The following is a 17,246-nucleotide window of genomic DNA, read 5'->3' as shown; positions in this document are numbered from 1 at the left end:
CAGAATCCTTCAAGCATCAAGGGAAGAGAGATTTATGACTTTATTCCTACTGGTGTGAATCCTAAGGATCTAGATTTGAGCTTCTTAGCCAAGGTTAACTTCAAGTCAGCATCTGGAAGTCTGGACTTGTTGAACAAGAATGCTTCTTTGGAATCAGAAAACAAAATGCTGAAGAAAGAACTCATGGAACAGAAGCTACTCATGCTTGAATATAAGTCTTCTACTGATGCAAAGCTAGAAAAAGCTAAAGAAGACTTGAGAGAAGCTAAAATCAGAGAAGAAAATCTGATTAAGAGCAATGAGTCCTTCAAGCTTGAGATGAAGCATCAGCAAGAAGCTATGCAAAAGAAGCAAGAGGATATGCAAAAGCAACAAGAGCAGACCAACTTGATGCTACAGAAGATGATGGATATGATGAACAAACAAGCCCAACCTTAGTTGCACATATTCAGCCTGTTTAGTTTAAATGTCTTGTTATGTTCTTGATCTTAATTTTTATGCTTCTGAATATCTTTTGTTCTTCTGATTATATATCTGCTTCTGAACATCTTTGTGCTTCTGACTTACAATTGCTCTACTATATCTATGCGCTCTGATATATTTTTTAATTATGCTCTGATATCTATATGTTTACTTCTCTAATATTTTCTCACTATCTTTTTCCTACTTCTTTCCTTTTGTCTTTAGTTTTTCTTTAAAAACTTTTTGTTGATGACAAAAGGGGGAGTAATATGTATAGTATTTATAGGCTTCTAAGCCCCATTAATTTAATCTCTCATCATTTTAAATTAATAGGACCAACTTCTCATCTCTTAGTCTATTTAATGTGAGAATATTCTGAGAGTTATCTCATTTTTAACGATGAATTTAATTAACTTGAATAGAACTCAGGGGGAGCTTACAAAACTCACCTTAAGAACTATTAGACTCAGGGGGGGCTTGCAAACCTCATACCCTTAAAAGTCAACTTGTTAATTAGATTAACAACAATTGCACATTTTAAATACTATTGTTTGTCATCATCAAAAAGAGGGAGATTGTTGGAACAAAATATGCTTAACAATAAACCTTGAGAGTTTTGATGATAACAAGGTATTAAAAATTGTCAATTGGACTAGCTAATAATAGTTCAACTGTACAGGACCATATACAAAAATTTATATCTTAAATAGGTTCTGAATGAACATTAGAGAGCTAAGAAATCAACAAAAAGGAAGCTTAAAGCATCTGAAGAGAAAGCGCTCCTGAAGACAAAAGTGCTCCTGAAGACAAGTGTTCCATAAGTGATGACGTCATCAGAAGCTGAAGCTCATCAGAAGCAACCTCATCAGAAGCTGGAAATCACCAGAAGCTGGAATTCATCAAGATGGAAGAATAAAAGCTTCAAAAGCTGTTTAATGGACTCGAAAACAATGCAGAAGACTGGGAATGCAAAGCAACGGTCATTTTGAATGGATTTGAAGGCATTGGATGCTTATCTTCAAAAAGCGTTGACAAAAGTACAATTGTACGAAGTGTACAACCACCTTCTCCACTACTCTGTTGTGTCTCTGCTACAAGACAAGAAAAACAGCTCTGCCTGCAGAAATGTTCCTTCACAATGGGAAAGGATTTGAAATGGATCCTTCATAGGACAACAACCATATCAGGCAAAAGATCATTGGTGATTGATCATAGCTTTAAACGACTCTTTTTGATGTGCTGGCAATTTCACAACGTCTCTTTCACACCTCTATATAAAGGAGTGAAGACTCAAAGATTGGTAATGCTGAACTAGAGACTCAACAACAATTTACAAGTGGCAAAACTCTGTTGAAATTGTTCTGCATTCAAAGTTCACTTAGAATTTCTGTCTTTAAGTTCATATCTTAGAAATTCTAGAGTCTTAAGAGTCTATATCTGATTTGTATTGTGAGTATCTCTGATTGTATATCAAGTGTTCAACCTCAAACATTTTTCCTTGTAATTCTGTTTGATTAGAAGTCTCTTGCAGTTGTGCTTGAGCAATAGAAGTCTCTTGATTGTGTTCAGGAGCATACGAAGTCTCTTGCTTGTGTGCTTGAGCATTTTGAAGTCTCTTGCTAAGTTTAGCAGTGAGCAATTGTAATCAGATATTACATTTTAGTGAACTCTCCTTGGAAGTGCAAGGGGGACTGGACTACTTCCGGTTTGTGGAACCAGTATAATTGCTTTGTGTCTCTCTTCTCTCTCTCTCTCTCTCTCTCTCTCTGTGTGTTTTTATCCGCTGCATACTAGTCCTGAATCCCACTTCAGAAGCAGTTCTCACTTTGCTTCTGATTAGTGTTTTCAGCTTAGGAGAAAACGAAGAAAAAAAGCTAACACAATTCAACCCCCCCTTCTTGTGTTTTTCTCACCTTCATGGTCTCCTTATCTCAAGCCTCTGCCTAGACTAATATGAGATGTTGCATTACTATTAACAAGAACAAAGTAATCCACTTTTTCAACACACATCATAATTCAGTTAATCCATTGATGAGAAATCCCTATCTTTGGCATAACCCCTCTAAGATGATTCCAACCAATCCTATCATAAATGTTGCTAATGTTAAGTTTTAAAGCAACCCACAACATTGAGTAAAAAGTTTTTGTCCACAAGTCGACCATAATTTCTGGAAGGAAAAAAAATAAAGATTGAAGCCATTCAGTCTTGGACATTTATCCAGCTTCATAAAAAATGGCATCGAATTTATCAATAACGAAATGCGTTGTCAATATAACTTTGTCTTCCAAAGAGATAGATTCATGGATACATCTATAATTGGTCGAATATTGTTGTTTTGAGCTTAGAAGAGATCAACAAAATAATCACGTGCAACGTGTTATACCCTAATTTTGGACCTAAAAATACCAATCAATTCTTCTTTTATTGCATTTCAAGTCATCTGATATGTCTCTGATCAATTGCATCTTTCTCTGCATTTTTTTTCAATGTTATTTGCAAAATTTGTGAAAAAGGGCATTTTAGTCATTTCCTATGTCAAAATTTCTTTCAATCTTTAAAAATTTGTTTGAGTCTTCTCATTTGGTTAGAATAAGTCTCTGTTTCATTCTATGTCAAAATCTATTTCAAAAATTGCATTTGAAGTCATTTTGAGTCAGTTTTGCCCCTAGGGGGCATTTTAGTCTTTTCATGTGTCAAAACTCTGTTTAAACTCTTAAATTTGTCTTTGAGTCTTTTAAGTTGTTTGTATAAGCTCTTGCTTTAATTCCCTGTTAAAAATCCATTTTAAAATTGCATCTGAGTCATTTTTAGTCGTTTTAGTCCCTAGGGGCGTTTTGGTCATTTCACATAATATTTCTGATTCGTTTTAATCTGCTTTGTTGTTTTTAATCGTCTCGTTTTACGTTAATTTTCATTTTACTTTTTCAATTCAATTTTAGTTTAATTTTCATTTCGGTCCTTGTACTTTTGTTATTTACATTTTAATCCTTTTTTTAGTTTGTTAGAGTCCAAGTGTCATGTGTCCAAATGCTATTGGTCCTTAAGAGTTTGTTACTACTTAGTCCATGTGGCATCTCCTCATTGGTCCAAGCATCCCTTTCATCACCTATATAAGTCAAAGTCATGGTCAAGAATATGGATTCAATCATTTTTCACAAAAACTCCACAAAAAATCATAAACTTCATAATTATTCTCTCAATTTTTCCCTCTCTTCTAACAACCTTCCTTCACCTCTAACTAACTCAAACCACCACTCCAACCACCCTAACAACCTCCATCATCACCTCTAACCACCTCTAACCACCACTCTAACCACCATAACCACCATCAAACTTCATCTTCAACCTCCATCACCGCCACAAATCCTCCATAGCCCAAACCTTCATCACTTTCAAAACAATTCGCATTCTTCCATCACCGAAACGAAACCTACACAAACTCATTGCAGTTGCAATATCAAACAATTCTTGCAGAATCGTGAATATCCACCTGGTGCTTCCAACAGGGATAAAAAGACTTTGAGACGATGGGCTAGTAAATTCCTGCTGGACGGATAAATCCTATACAAAAGGAATTATGACATGGTCTTGTTAAGATGTGTTGACAAACAAGAAGCTGAGAAATTGATGCATGGTGTACATGATGGTACTTTTGGGACCCATGCTTCGGGTCACACTATGTCAAGGAAACTGTTAAGAGCCGGCTATTACTGGATAACCATGGAACGTGACTGCCACAAACATGCAAAGAGATGCCACAAGTGTCAAATCTATGCTGACAAGATTCATGTGCCTCCACACGCTCTCAATGTTATATCTTCCCCATGGCCTTTCTCTATGTGGGGCATTGACATGATCGGAAGAATTGAACCAAAGGCTTCCAATGGACATCGTTTCATTCTAGTGGCAATTGACTACTTCACCAAATGGGTTGAAGCTGCTTCCTATGCAAATGTGACCAAGCAAATGGTTGTCAAGTTTATCAAGAATAACCATAGTAGTTAATAGCGGCGCTATAGCGGCCAATAGCGGCCGCGCGGTGCGGTGCGGTCCAGGACCGCTATGCAATAAGCCATGGCGTAGCGTTATGAGATAGCGGCGCAATTGCGGCCGCAACACTGCATAGCGGTTTTGCACTCTTGCACCGCTATTTCATTTTACGTGAAAATACAAGATTCTCCTTGGTTTTAAATAAAAAACAAGGGTATTTTTGTCATTTTCGTCAAACCCTAATTAATAACTTCAGTTTCTCTCTTCCTTCTTTCATTCTTTACGGCGCCTTTCAGATCTGTACGCATCTGCTCTCTCAAAAAACTTCCTCTCTTCATTAAATCTTCTCTCAAAAGCATCAGATCTGTACCCTAAAAAGCATCCTCTGTTTTGTTCATCCTCTATTCTGCTCTCTGTTTCCTTATTTTTGTTGTTTTTGTGGACAACACAGTCATGGCAGCTTCCGCTTCTGGTGTTCAATCAAACTCTGTGTCTGTTGACTCATGTGCTCAAAGACATAAGTGGACCGGTGATAATCTCGACATTGTTTGGCAATTTAATCACTGGAAGGATCCCAGCTTCTGGTGTTCAATCAATCCTAAATACTTTTATAGCAAACCAGAAATTGAGACAGATCCCAAATTGCTGAGAGGTTTGCATAAATGCATTGAGACACTTTGTGAATGTAATGAAGTGGCAGACTTGGTTACAACTCAGTTGGGACAACTCAGAAGTTACAAGTGATATATGTTTGTTTATAATCTATAGTATTATTTATGTTTTTTTTGAGAGAAGTTTATAGTATTATTTATATAATTTGTCCAAAAAGTTATATGAAATAGCGGTCATAGCGCTAGGCGCTATCCCGCTATAGCATTTTTGGGGTCGGCCGCTACGCGCCGCTATCCGTTATTAACTACTATGAGAATAACATCATCTGTCGATATGGTGTTCTCAACAAGATCATCACTGACAATGGTTCCAATCTGAACAATAGTATGATGCAAGCTTTATGTGAAGAATTCAAGATTGAACATCACAACTCTTCTCCTTATAGACCTCAGATGAATGGTGCAGTTAAGGCCGCTAACAAGAACATCAAGAAGATTGTTCAGAAGATGGTCACTACTTACAAAGACTGGCACGAGATGCTACCATTTGCCTTGCATGGTTACCATACTACGGTGCGCAGTTCAACCGGGGCAACTCCTTTCTCCCTTGTACATGGCATGGAAGCGGTTCTCCCTCTGGAAGTGGAGATTCCATCTCTTCGAGTGATCATGGAAGCAAAATTAACTGAGGCTGAATGGTGTCAAAGTCGGTATGATCAATTGAATCTGATTGAAGAGAAACGTATGGATGCCATGACTCATGGACAGTTGTATCAAGTGCGAATGAAGAATGCTTTTGACAAGAAAGTCCGACCTCGAGAATTCAAGGAAGGCGAACTTGTATTGAAAAGAAGGATAAGTCAACAACCCGACCCAAGGGGCAAGTGGACACCTAACTATGAAGGTCCTTATGTTGTCAAGAAGGCTTTCTCTGGTGGTGCTTTGATTCTTACACACATGGATGGTGTTGAGCTTCCAAATCCTGTTAATGCCGATATAGTCAAGAAATACTTTGTCTAAAAAAGAAAAGAACAGCGTGGTAGGTCGAAAACCCAAAAGGGCGGCCTAGGCAAAAATGCGCTTCCCGGTGGATCGAAAACCCGAAAGGGCGATCCAGGCAAAAGTTAGGGACAAAAAAAATGAATATGAAAGAGCTCGCTGAGATTGTACGCAACTCAGGCAAGAATGAGCGCCTCGATGAGCCGAAAACCCGAAAGGGCGGTTCATGCAAAAATGAGGTTGACAATAAAAGACAAGTAACTATACCTGGCAAATCACCATCACCCCTTGGGGCATCTACAACTGTCAATGATCGTCTTCATCAGAGGCTTCTGTACTTGTGAATTCAAAATTTCTATGAAATGTAGCGGTCATCATGTTCAATGTATCACCAACCAATAAAATTACCATTTTCCAAGCTTTGTAAATCCGTGAAGCCATGCCTTTGGCTGACTTTCACTCTTCTACATCAATTTGAGCCTGTGCTATTGTTTGAAACTCTATTCTTCTTTCTACTTTCAATGTTATATACAAAACATTTTCTTTCTATTTTGATAATGTCAATATCTGAAACAAACATCTTTGAAAATTGAAAAATCTTTTTCTGTCTATTTTGAAAGCAAACCTGAGCAACAGGGTACATTTCAATGAAACATGCATGAATAAATGAATGTCAATGTCTGTTTCGATACATGTTACAAGCAGGTTACTCCCCAGGATGGTCTGTGGTCAATGGCAAGAATGAAAAAACAGAATGAAAATGAAAGTGAAAAAATGAAAAAAATACAAATGAAAAGCTCGCTAAGTTGAAAACCCGAAAGGGCGGCTTAGGCAAAAATGAGCACCCCTCTGATTGACAACCTATGAAGGCAATTCAGGCAAAAATGGGGCAATAAAAAGAATCTTTACTCCCCGGTGAATCGAAAACCCGAAAGGGCGGTTCAGGCAAAAATGGGGTTTTGAAAATGAAAAAATGAAAAGAATAAAAGAATTGACCACAGATGCGAACATCCAATGTTTACCCAGCACTGACACGCCTAGCAACGGCGGCCTGTATCCAAGAACTTTCCCAGGTTCCCCTCCTCTACAAGTTTATATTGCCCTCAGCCATGGTTTCGATACGTCTCCCAACGACGGTCTCTCCAAAGAGGTTTTTCCCCTGTGAATGTGTTGCAGCACGAGCCACTACGTGCCCAATCTTCCAATGTTTTGTCTGCCTTTGTGAAACTTCTCTGTCAAGTTACAAACCAATCATGCATTTCAAGCATTCATACATGCATAATCATGCATTTTATGTGCTCATACATTCAATAATCTTGTTATACCATACACGCATGCTGCATTTCCAATTTCAAATCCAATTTCAGTTGCAATTCCAATACAAATTTCAACTGTCAAACTCAATTTCAATTTCAATTTCAATTCCAAATGTCAAACTCAATTTCAATTTCAATTGCAACTGTCAATCTCAATTTCAACTGTCAAGTTCAATTTAATTTCAACTGTCAAATTCGAAGCAATCTCAATGTCAATTTCAATGTCGATGTTAATGTCAATGTCAATGTCAATGCCAAATGTCAATGTCAATGTCAATTTCAATGTCGATGTCAACTTCCAATGTCAATGTCAATGTCAATGTCAACTTTCAATGTCAATGTCAATGTCGATGTCAATGTCAATGTCAACGTCAATATTCAATGTCAATGTTAATGTCAATGTCAATGCCAATATCCAATGTCAATGTCAATGTCAATGTCAACGTCAATATTCAATGTCAATGTTAATGTCAATGTCAATGCCAATATCCAATGTCAATGTCAATGTCAATGTCAATGTCAATTTCAACTTTCAATTCAATTCAAATCAATGTCAATTTACTCTCAATTTACTCTTGGGCCAACAAAAATGGTCATGTCTACTTCCAAATCAAGTCAATGACAATTTACCCTCAATTGGTATCTTGTTAAACCAGACTTCCAATGAACCTTGTTACTGGTCAAGTGCCAGGTTCGATCCAAAAAGAACCACTTGTACCTGCTTATATACTTATACTTCCGGACAAACGGCAAGTTCGATCTAAAAAGAACAGTTTGTACCTAGCTTATGCTTTGTTATCGGTCAAACGGCAAGTTCGATCTAAAAGAACAGTTTGCACCTACCGACATGATGAGGTGATGATCCAGCAGCAAGTTCGATCCAAAGAACAGTTTGTATCTACCCTTTTGTCTATGTCTCCAGCCAAACAACCAGTTCGATCCAAAGAACAGTTTGTGTCTGCCTATCTGTTTGTATTTTCAATCAAGTGTCAAGTTCGATCCAAAGAACAGCTTGTATCCGCCTATATGGCTATGTTTTCAATCAAGTGGCAAGTTCGATCCAAAGAACAGCTTGTATTCGTTTCTTGTTTGTATTTCCTTGGTCAAGTGGCAGGTTCGATCCAAAGAACAGCTTGCACCCATCTCTTGTTTGTATCTCTCTGTCAAGCGGCAGGTTCGATCCAAAGAACAGCTTGTACCTGTCTAATTGTTGCCCGTTCTTTCTACCTTGATGTCTATAAATCCCTTGGTGGTGTGACACAGCCCGTAGATTCCGGTTCGATTGTCTTGCATTCATAAATGAAATGTTGCATGGCGTTCATGTTTTTTGAAAATCTGAAAGCGTATTTTTATGTCCAAAAGCAGTGCAAATGTTAATATTTAAGTATCTTCGTCCCGTCAACTCTAAGACTTCGTCTCTTGACTCTCCGGACAAAGAAACTTAAATAGGGGCAGCTGTTATACCCTAATTTTGGACCTAAAAATACCAATCAATTCTTCTTTTCTTGCATTTCAAGTCATCTGATATGTCTCTGATCAATTGCATCTTTCCCTGCATTTTTTTTCAATGTTATTTGCAAAATTCGTGAAAAAGGGCATTTTAGTCATTTCCTATGTCAAAATTTCTTTCAATCTTTAAAAATTTGTTTGAGTCTTCTCATTTGGTTAGAATAAGTCTCTGTTTCATTCTATGTCAAAATCTATTTCAAAAATTGCATTTGAAGTCATTTTGAGTCAGTTTTGCCCCTAGGGGGCATTTTAGTCTTTTCATGTGTCAAAACTCTGTTTAAACTCTTAAATTTGTCTTTGAGTCTTTTAAGTTGTTTGTATAAGCTCTTGCTTTAATTCCCTGTTAAAAATCCATTTTAAAATTGCATCTGAGTCATTTTTAGTCGTTTTAGTCCCTAGGGGCGTTTTGGTCATTTCACATAATATTTCTGATTCGTTTTAATCTGCTTTGTTGTTTTTAATCGTCTCGTTTTACGTTAATTTTCATTTTACTTTTTCAATTCAATTTTAGTTTAATTTTCATTTCGGTCCTTGTACTTTTGTTATTTACATTTTAATCCTTTTTTTAGTTTGTTAGAGTCCAAGTGTCATGTGTCCAAATGCTATTGGTCCTTAAGAGTTTGTTACTACTTAGTCCATGTGGCATCTCCTCATTGGTCCAAGCATCCCTTTCATCACCTATATAAGTCAAAGTCATGGTCAAGAATATGGATTCAATCATTTTTCACAAAAACTCCACAAAAAATCATAAACTTCATAATTATTCTCTCAATTTTTCCCTCTCTTCTAACAACCTTCCTTCACCTCTAACTAACTCAAACCACCACTCCAACCACCCTAACAACCTCCATCATCACCTCTAACCACCTCTAACCACCACTCTAACCACCATAACCACCATCAAACTTCATCTTCAACCTCCATCACCGCCACAAATCCTCCATAGCCCAAACCTTCATCACTTTCAAAACAATTCGCATTCTTCCATCACCGAAACGAAACCTACACAAACTCATTGCAGTTGCAATTTTCATCTTCTTCCATCGCTGAATTCATAACAACACAAACCTTCAATTCGATACAAAATTCATCCCAAATCCGTCTCAATACCGCCGCAATCATCGTCCTCAAACAATGATTCATTTCAAGCCGTAAATTGAAACGCAGCAATCGCAACAACGGCGACGAACTCAGACTGTACAAGTCAAGACACAACCAATTCGGACTCAAAACGGAATCAAGAACAAAACCGCATCAAAGCTCGAGGAAAGGGGTTCGAATTCACCAAGATTAAGAAGAAGAAGAAGCGTTCAGACCATTGAAGATGCTTGCTGGATCGAAATCTTGTCGAGGTTCTCCGTGTTAAATCCTTCGATTCTCCGATCGTACCTCAGGTATCACCGTTTTCCTTTTTCATTTGTTCTACGTTTTGAACTTCCCCTGTAATCACGTCGTAGTTCCAATTCGTTCCTAGTTCGTGTGTGATCTCGTGTTGTTTCTCCATTTTTGCGTCGGATTTAAAGCTTTTAGTGGAATCGTTGGTGTTTGTCCTTTTCATTGCGTGCCTGCGTCCATTCCTGCTCTGTGTTGCGCTAGATGAGGGACGATTAATGAAGGTTAGGAGAATGAACGTTTAGGGAGAAGAAAGACGATTTGGGGGATGATTGCGTTTACGTGAGTCTGTTTGGGTGTTGTTGTTATGAGGAGAAGCTGGTTTTGTTTGAGGTTGGAAGAGAAGGAGTGTTGAACGGTGGAGAAGGAGAAAGAGATACGTGTTCTGGGCAAACAAGGAAGAAGAAAGAAACCCAAATCCAACCCATGGGTCAAACCGACCCAGCCTTGACCCATGCCCAGCCTCTTGCAGCCTGTTCTCTGTTCTTAGGCCCAACAACGTTTTGCTTCTCTTCCCAGTTTGATACGCGCACCCCCCTTGTATCTGCTGTTCTTGTTGATTTTCGCTATTTGCACCCCTGTCCATTTAATCTTTTCATGAAAAATCCTAAAATTTTTTCTATGTGTTCTTAATATTTTTCTTAACATTTTTTTGACATTTTTTTGTGCCAAAGCCTGAGAAAAACATTTGAAGCTTTTTTTCCCTATTCTTGTTAAAACTAGTAATTTTCTTGCACTTTTTAGTCCAAAAAACCTTTAAAAAATTCCTAAAAAATTCATGTAGGTTTCTTGATAGATTTGTAGCATTTTGTGATAATTTTTACATATTAAAATTGGTTAAAAATTAAGGTGTTAATTTTCCTACTATTTTGTGATATTTTGCGCTAAAAATGAATGAAAATTTGTTTGATTTTAATCCTAATTGCTTGGTGAATATTGGTGACCTATACCACTTGATTCCATAGAGTTTAGCCACTGTTTGTGTTTGATATTAATGCATGAGTATGAATCTTGATTAGTTACTTAGCTTACAAGTTAGTTGTGTAGCTAAATAATGCAAATATGTTTAAAATTTGTTTTAAAATGCCAATTAAATCATGTTGCCTTAATTCCCATTCCAAGATTTGATTCTAAACCTTTAAAATGTATTGGAATGTGAGAATTATAGGTCATGTGGTTCTTGCATTCTATGAACAAATTTTAGTCATGTTCGCACTCATTTTGCCTTTATTTTGGTTTATTTTCTATCCTTTATGTTCTAGTATTTCTCTTGCTTTATTTCCTTTGATATTGTCATGTGTTACTAACCATTTCATTTCATGTCTCATATTCTCCATAAGCATCTCCATTTCATCCCATATTCATCTCTATTTTTTCTTGCAATTTAATTTGTACCAAAGTTAGAATGTAAACACTTAGGAGTTTTGTAATATTTTCCTTTATGCACTTTTAATTTCTTGGCAAAGAGGCCATAGAATGTATCTAGGGTATGATGTAAAGGACAATGGACTCTAATAATGTACACCAACACAAGCACCGACACATGCACACACACCACTTTAGGTATATAGCTAGAATATGCATGTTTAGATGTATGTTTAGGATTGTATGTTTAGATGTATGTTTAGGCTTTAAACTTAGAAAAATCAATTTCCAAAAAAAAACTGGGACAAACATCACTCAAAATCATTTTCATAATAAACCTTGGGATCAAAATCCCATTGAATTTTCCTTTTTCATTTTCTTAATCAAATTTCAATGAAAATAATCATGTTTAGACCATATTTTGCAAATGACTAATTCAACCTCACAATTTCCTAATCTCATGCCCTTGAGGCCTCTTTCTAATTCTTCAAAATTCCAATTTTCAAACTTAAAATCAACCAACAAAAACAAAAACATTTTTGGAAGAGAACTACGGTGGATTTGATCCCTTAAACGGGTACGTAGGCAAGGAACAAAATTCCTTCAATTCAATTAAAACAAAAATTCAAACACATCCTTCTCCCTCCAATTCTTCACTTAGTAAACTCTTAGGTGTAAATAACATTTTCAAATAGCATTTAAAAATAGAGCGCGCGCGTAGAAATTAAAGACGGTTCCTATAGGATACTATAGTCGTTATGGGTGCCTAACACCTTCCCGTAGCGAAAACAACTCCCGGACCTCGATTCTCAAGGGTTTTGCTTACTTTTTCCCTTCCCAAGAAAAAATAAGATATCACCGGTTAAAAAGGTTCAAACGTAATCAATGTTTGACACCCGAAAACCAAGATAAAACAGCTGGCGACTTCACTTTGGACATTCGAGAGTTACGCCTAGTCCTTATTTCCACGCTTGCGCTCTTTTTACTTGCTTCTTTTACTTGCTTTCCTATGTGAATAAATGTTTAATTTCTTGCAAACGTGTGGGGTGAGAATATCAAAAGTCCTGCACCCGGGCTGAGTGAACTTAGGATTTAGGAGGGATATAATCGACAATTCATTCCGGGGGTTGCCTCGTGTTTTGGATTATGCGATCAATCCCACATAGCTGAGGCATTTTGGGGGTGATGTTGTCGGCGCGTGTTGTCGCGTTTAGGCACTTTACTTCTAATTGTTCTATGACGCTATGAACCGTAGATAACCAAACCCATCCATGGCCATTTTCTAGGACGTAGTGCGGAGGCTAAACCGAGTGTTGTCTCGAGTTTTAGTCGTCACGCGATGCTACACTCAAGTTAGACCTTCCGCGGATAATCATGGAGCGAGTGTTGTCTCGTGACACCGTGATATACGTCGGAGAGGTTGCAACTTGGGAACCTTTCTAGAACCCGGTTACTATTATCCTAAAGCCCTAGATTCACCGGACACCGTGTCCACCCATGACTCCTCGACTTTGAACTTCAACCCACCATGTTTTCTCCGAACTTGAACATAATCATGCATTCATGCATACATGCATACATGCATAAATTTTTTTTTTCATGCATTTATCGGAGGACTTAGACAAGTCATCTTTTGAACGTCACGGATGTGAACACCAAGTGATACCATCTCAACTAAACTTTTAGTTTTGCTCAAGATTTTCAAATAAAACCGTGTTTCTCCGTGATGTTCACAACCACTTTGACAAGTCTTCTGACAAAAAAAAAAGAGTCTTTTTGCATTTGCATATCATGCATCATATGCATCATTCATCGGTCACAAATGGCTTCCCGTGCTCATTGTCTCCTGGTTCTTCTGCCGCAGTCTGAAAAGTGGCTCGTACTCGCAAAGTCTACCAACCAGATAGAATTCATCAGACAAGATTTCACAAGAGAAGAATTATGGCTAACTTTGAGGAAGAAAATGCTCAGCTCCGTGCCGAATTGGCTGCTCTAAAAGAAGACTTGGCTAAGGCTCATGACGTTATGTCCACTATGATGGCTGCACAGGAACAACCAGCCACTTCTGTTCCAGTCACTGCTGAGGTGATTCCCTCTATCCCACTGTCTACTGTGGCTACTGATGCTCAGTTTGTTATGCCCAACGGCCGTCCTTATGGACTCCCACCTTTCTACTCTCCTAATACTGCTGCTGGTGTCTCTGGTTTTGCTGGTCAAGGACAGATTCCTGTGTCCACTGCTATGCCTCAAGTGACTACTGTTGTTACCGACCCTATTGTACACACTGTACAACAGGTGATTGATGTTGACACTCCGCGTGGACAAGATCCCGCAATGGAAGCTATGAGAAGACAGTTGATGGAGTTGGCTGGAGAACTCCGTGAGGTCAAGGCTAGCCGAGGAAACAATGGTGCTCCTGCTAAAGCTCGTGATCTATGCTTGGTGTCCCGAATTGAGGTTCCTAAGAAATTCAAAGAGCCAGAATTTGACAAATACAATGGAACTTCTTGTCCACACAACCATGTTATCCGGTATGTCCGAAAGATGGCTAACTACGCCGATAATGATGCACTGATGATCCACTGCTTCCAGAGCAGCTTGACAGATGATGCAGCAGATTGGTACACTAGTTTGAGCAAAGACAACATCCATACTTTTGAGGATCTGGCTGCTGCTTTTGAGAGTCAATATGAATTCAATACCCGTCTGAGACCAAATAGGGACTCTCTTAAAGCCCTGTCTCAGAAATCAGATGAAACCTTCCGTGAATATGCTCAGAGGTGGAGAGGGGCAGCTGCCCGTGTTTCTCCTCGACTTGATGAGGAAGAGTTAACACAGACATTCCTGAAGACTCTGAAGAAGGAATATAAGGAGAGAATGATAGTCTCTGCCCCAAATAACTTCTCTGATATGGTTACAATGGGAACGCGTCTAGAGGAGGCCGTCCGAGATGGTATTATTGTCCTAGAGAAAGGTGAATCTTCAAACAGTGCACCAAAGAAGTATGGTAATGGTCATCATAAGAAGAAAGAATCTGATGTGGGGATGGTGTCTGGTAACCCATCTGCAGCTGCTACACAATTACCTCTGCCTTATCAATACATGCAATACTCTCAACATCCTTTCTTCCCGCCATTCTACCAGCAATATCCTCTGCCACCGGGCCAACCACCAGCACCTGTTAACGCCATTGCCCAACAAGTACAACAACAGCCTCCTGCTCAACAGCAACAGCAGCAACAACAGGGTCCCCAACCCAGACCTTCTTTTCCACCAATACCAATGCGGTATGGCGAGCTGCTCCCAACTCTACTGGCCAAGGGACACTGTGTCACTAGACCAGGCAAGCCTCCGCCTAATCCATTGCCTCCCAGGTTCCGGCATGATCTTACATGTGAATTCCATCAGGGCGCTCAAGGCCATGATATTGAGGGTTGCCTTGCTCTGAAATATATTGTGAAAGACCTAATAGAAAAGGGACGGTTGACTTTTGAGAATAGTGTTCCTCATGTTCTTGACAATCCACTCCCAAACCATGCTGTTGTTAATATGATTGAGGCTTTTGAAAGAGTCCCCGTTTCTCAAGAGGATCCCGTGTTGGATGTCCGCAATGTTGTTACACCCTTGGTACCGTTACATGTCAAGCTCTGCCAGGCTTCTTTGTTCAAACATGATCATGATTCTTGTTCAGAATGTCTTCGGAATCCTATGGGCTGTTGCGTTGTGCAAGGTGATATCCAGAGTCTGATGGATAACGAACACTTGATTGCCAGTGATGTATGTGTGATTGTGCCAGTGTTCCATGACTCTCCTGTCGAAAGTGTACCTCAGACAAGGGGTGTTGAGCCTTTGGTGATCAGGTTACCTGGTCTGGTATCATATACCTCTACCAAAGCAATTCCTTACAAATACAGTGCAACCATGATTGAGAATGGAGTAGACGTGCCTCTGGTATCCCCAGCTACAGTTGACAATGTTGCCAGTGAAGTTACAACTCTGAGAAGCGGAAAAGTCCGTCCACCCTTGTTTCAAAAGAGGGTGGTGACACCTATTGCCACGGTAACTCCACCAATTGCTCCTCCTGTTGATAAGAACCCCGGCCCAGCAGGCCAATCTATTGAAGAGTCTAATCTGGATGAAATTCTAAGGCTTATTAAGAAGAGTGACTACAAGATTGTTGACCAATTGCTGCAAACCCCGTCAAAGATATCCATCCTGTCTCTACTCATGAGCTCAGAGGCTCATAGGAAAGTGTTAATGAAGATACTCGAGCAAGCTTATGTTGACCACGAAGTCTCTGTGGATCAGTTCGATGGGATAGTGAGTAATATTACTGCCTGCAACAACTTGGGGTTTGGTGACGATGAACTCCCCGAGGCAGGGAAACACCACAACTTGGCTCTGCATATCTCAGTGCATTGTGGATCTGACATGATATCCAATGTGTTGGTGGACACTGGATCATCTCCGAATGTAATGCCTGAATCCACACTAAGGCAATTGAGCCATCATGGGATTTCTCTGAGGGGTAGCAGCTATCTGGTTAAAGCTTTTGATGGATCCCGCAAAGATGTTCTCGGAGAAGTGGACTTGCCAATTACCATTGGTCCTGAGACATTTCAGATTACTTTCCAAGTCATGGACATCAATGCCTCTTACAGCTGTCTCCTCGGAAGACCGTGGATCCACGACGCTGGAGGAGTAACTTCTACTTTGCATCAGAAGCTCAAGTTCATGAGGAATGGTAAGATCGTCACTGTGCATGGTGAAGAGGCATTTCTGGTTAGCCAAGTATCATCTTTCTCTTGTGTTGAAGCAGGGTCCGCTGAAGGGACGTCGTTTCAAGGCTTGACCGTTGAGGGCGCAGAACCCCGGAGGGCTGGTACTGCTATGGCTTCACTGAAAGACGCCCAGAAGGCTGTTCAAGCAGGGCAAGCTGCTGGCTGGGGCAAAGCTGCTGGCAGGGCAAGCTGCAAGCAGGGCAAGCGTAAAGAAGGCCTTGGATTCTCCCCGACATCTGCTGTTTCAAAGGGAACTTTCTACAGTGCTGGGTACATCAATGCTATTACTGAAGATGCTGCTGGAGGTGGTTTCGTGCCTACCTTCGTTATACCAGGAGGCACTGTGAGAAATTGGGAAGCCATTGATGTTCCTTTAGTCATGCATGCTTCCATGTAATGTGTTTTGTTGCTCATGTTTTCTTTGTTTTCAAAATAACAATCCTTTCGCTCTGCCCAAGGCGAAAGTGATATCATTGTAAGGGCATGTTTGTTTCGGCATTGCCGTTATCAATAAAAGTTGTCGTCTTTCTCACGACTCTTTGTTTTTTACTTTTTAGTGCCTTTTTCTTGGAAATAATGGTAATGCCAGAAAAAACCAAAACATCTGTATTTTTCTTATTAATTTCAAAAATCTGCATGAAAAACTTTTTCTAAAATCATTCCAATCATATTATGCAGATTGAACCATAATAAACCCGTTGAACACAGTGACCCTATGGTTCCTCCAAATTTTGAATTCCCTGTATATGAAGCTGAAGATGAGGAGGATGATGAAGAGATACCGTATGAAATTACTCGATTGCTTGAGCAAGAAAGAAGA

This window comes from Medicago sativa, chromosome 1 (genome assembly GCF_051527215.1).
Source record: "Medicago sativa cultivar Bolivia chromosome 1, Bolivia_mono, whole genome shotgun sequence".
Lineage (NCBI taxonomy): Eukaryota > Viridiplantae > Streptophyta > Magnoliopsida > Fabales > Fabaceae > Medicago > Medicago sativa.
This window is presented reverse-complemented; position numbering follows the sequence as displayed.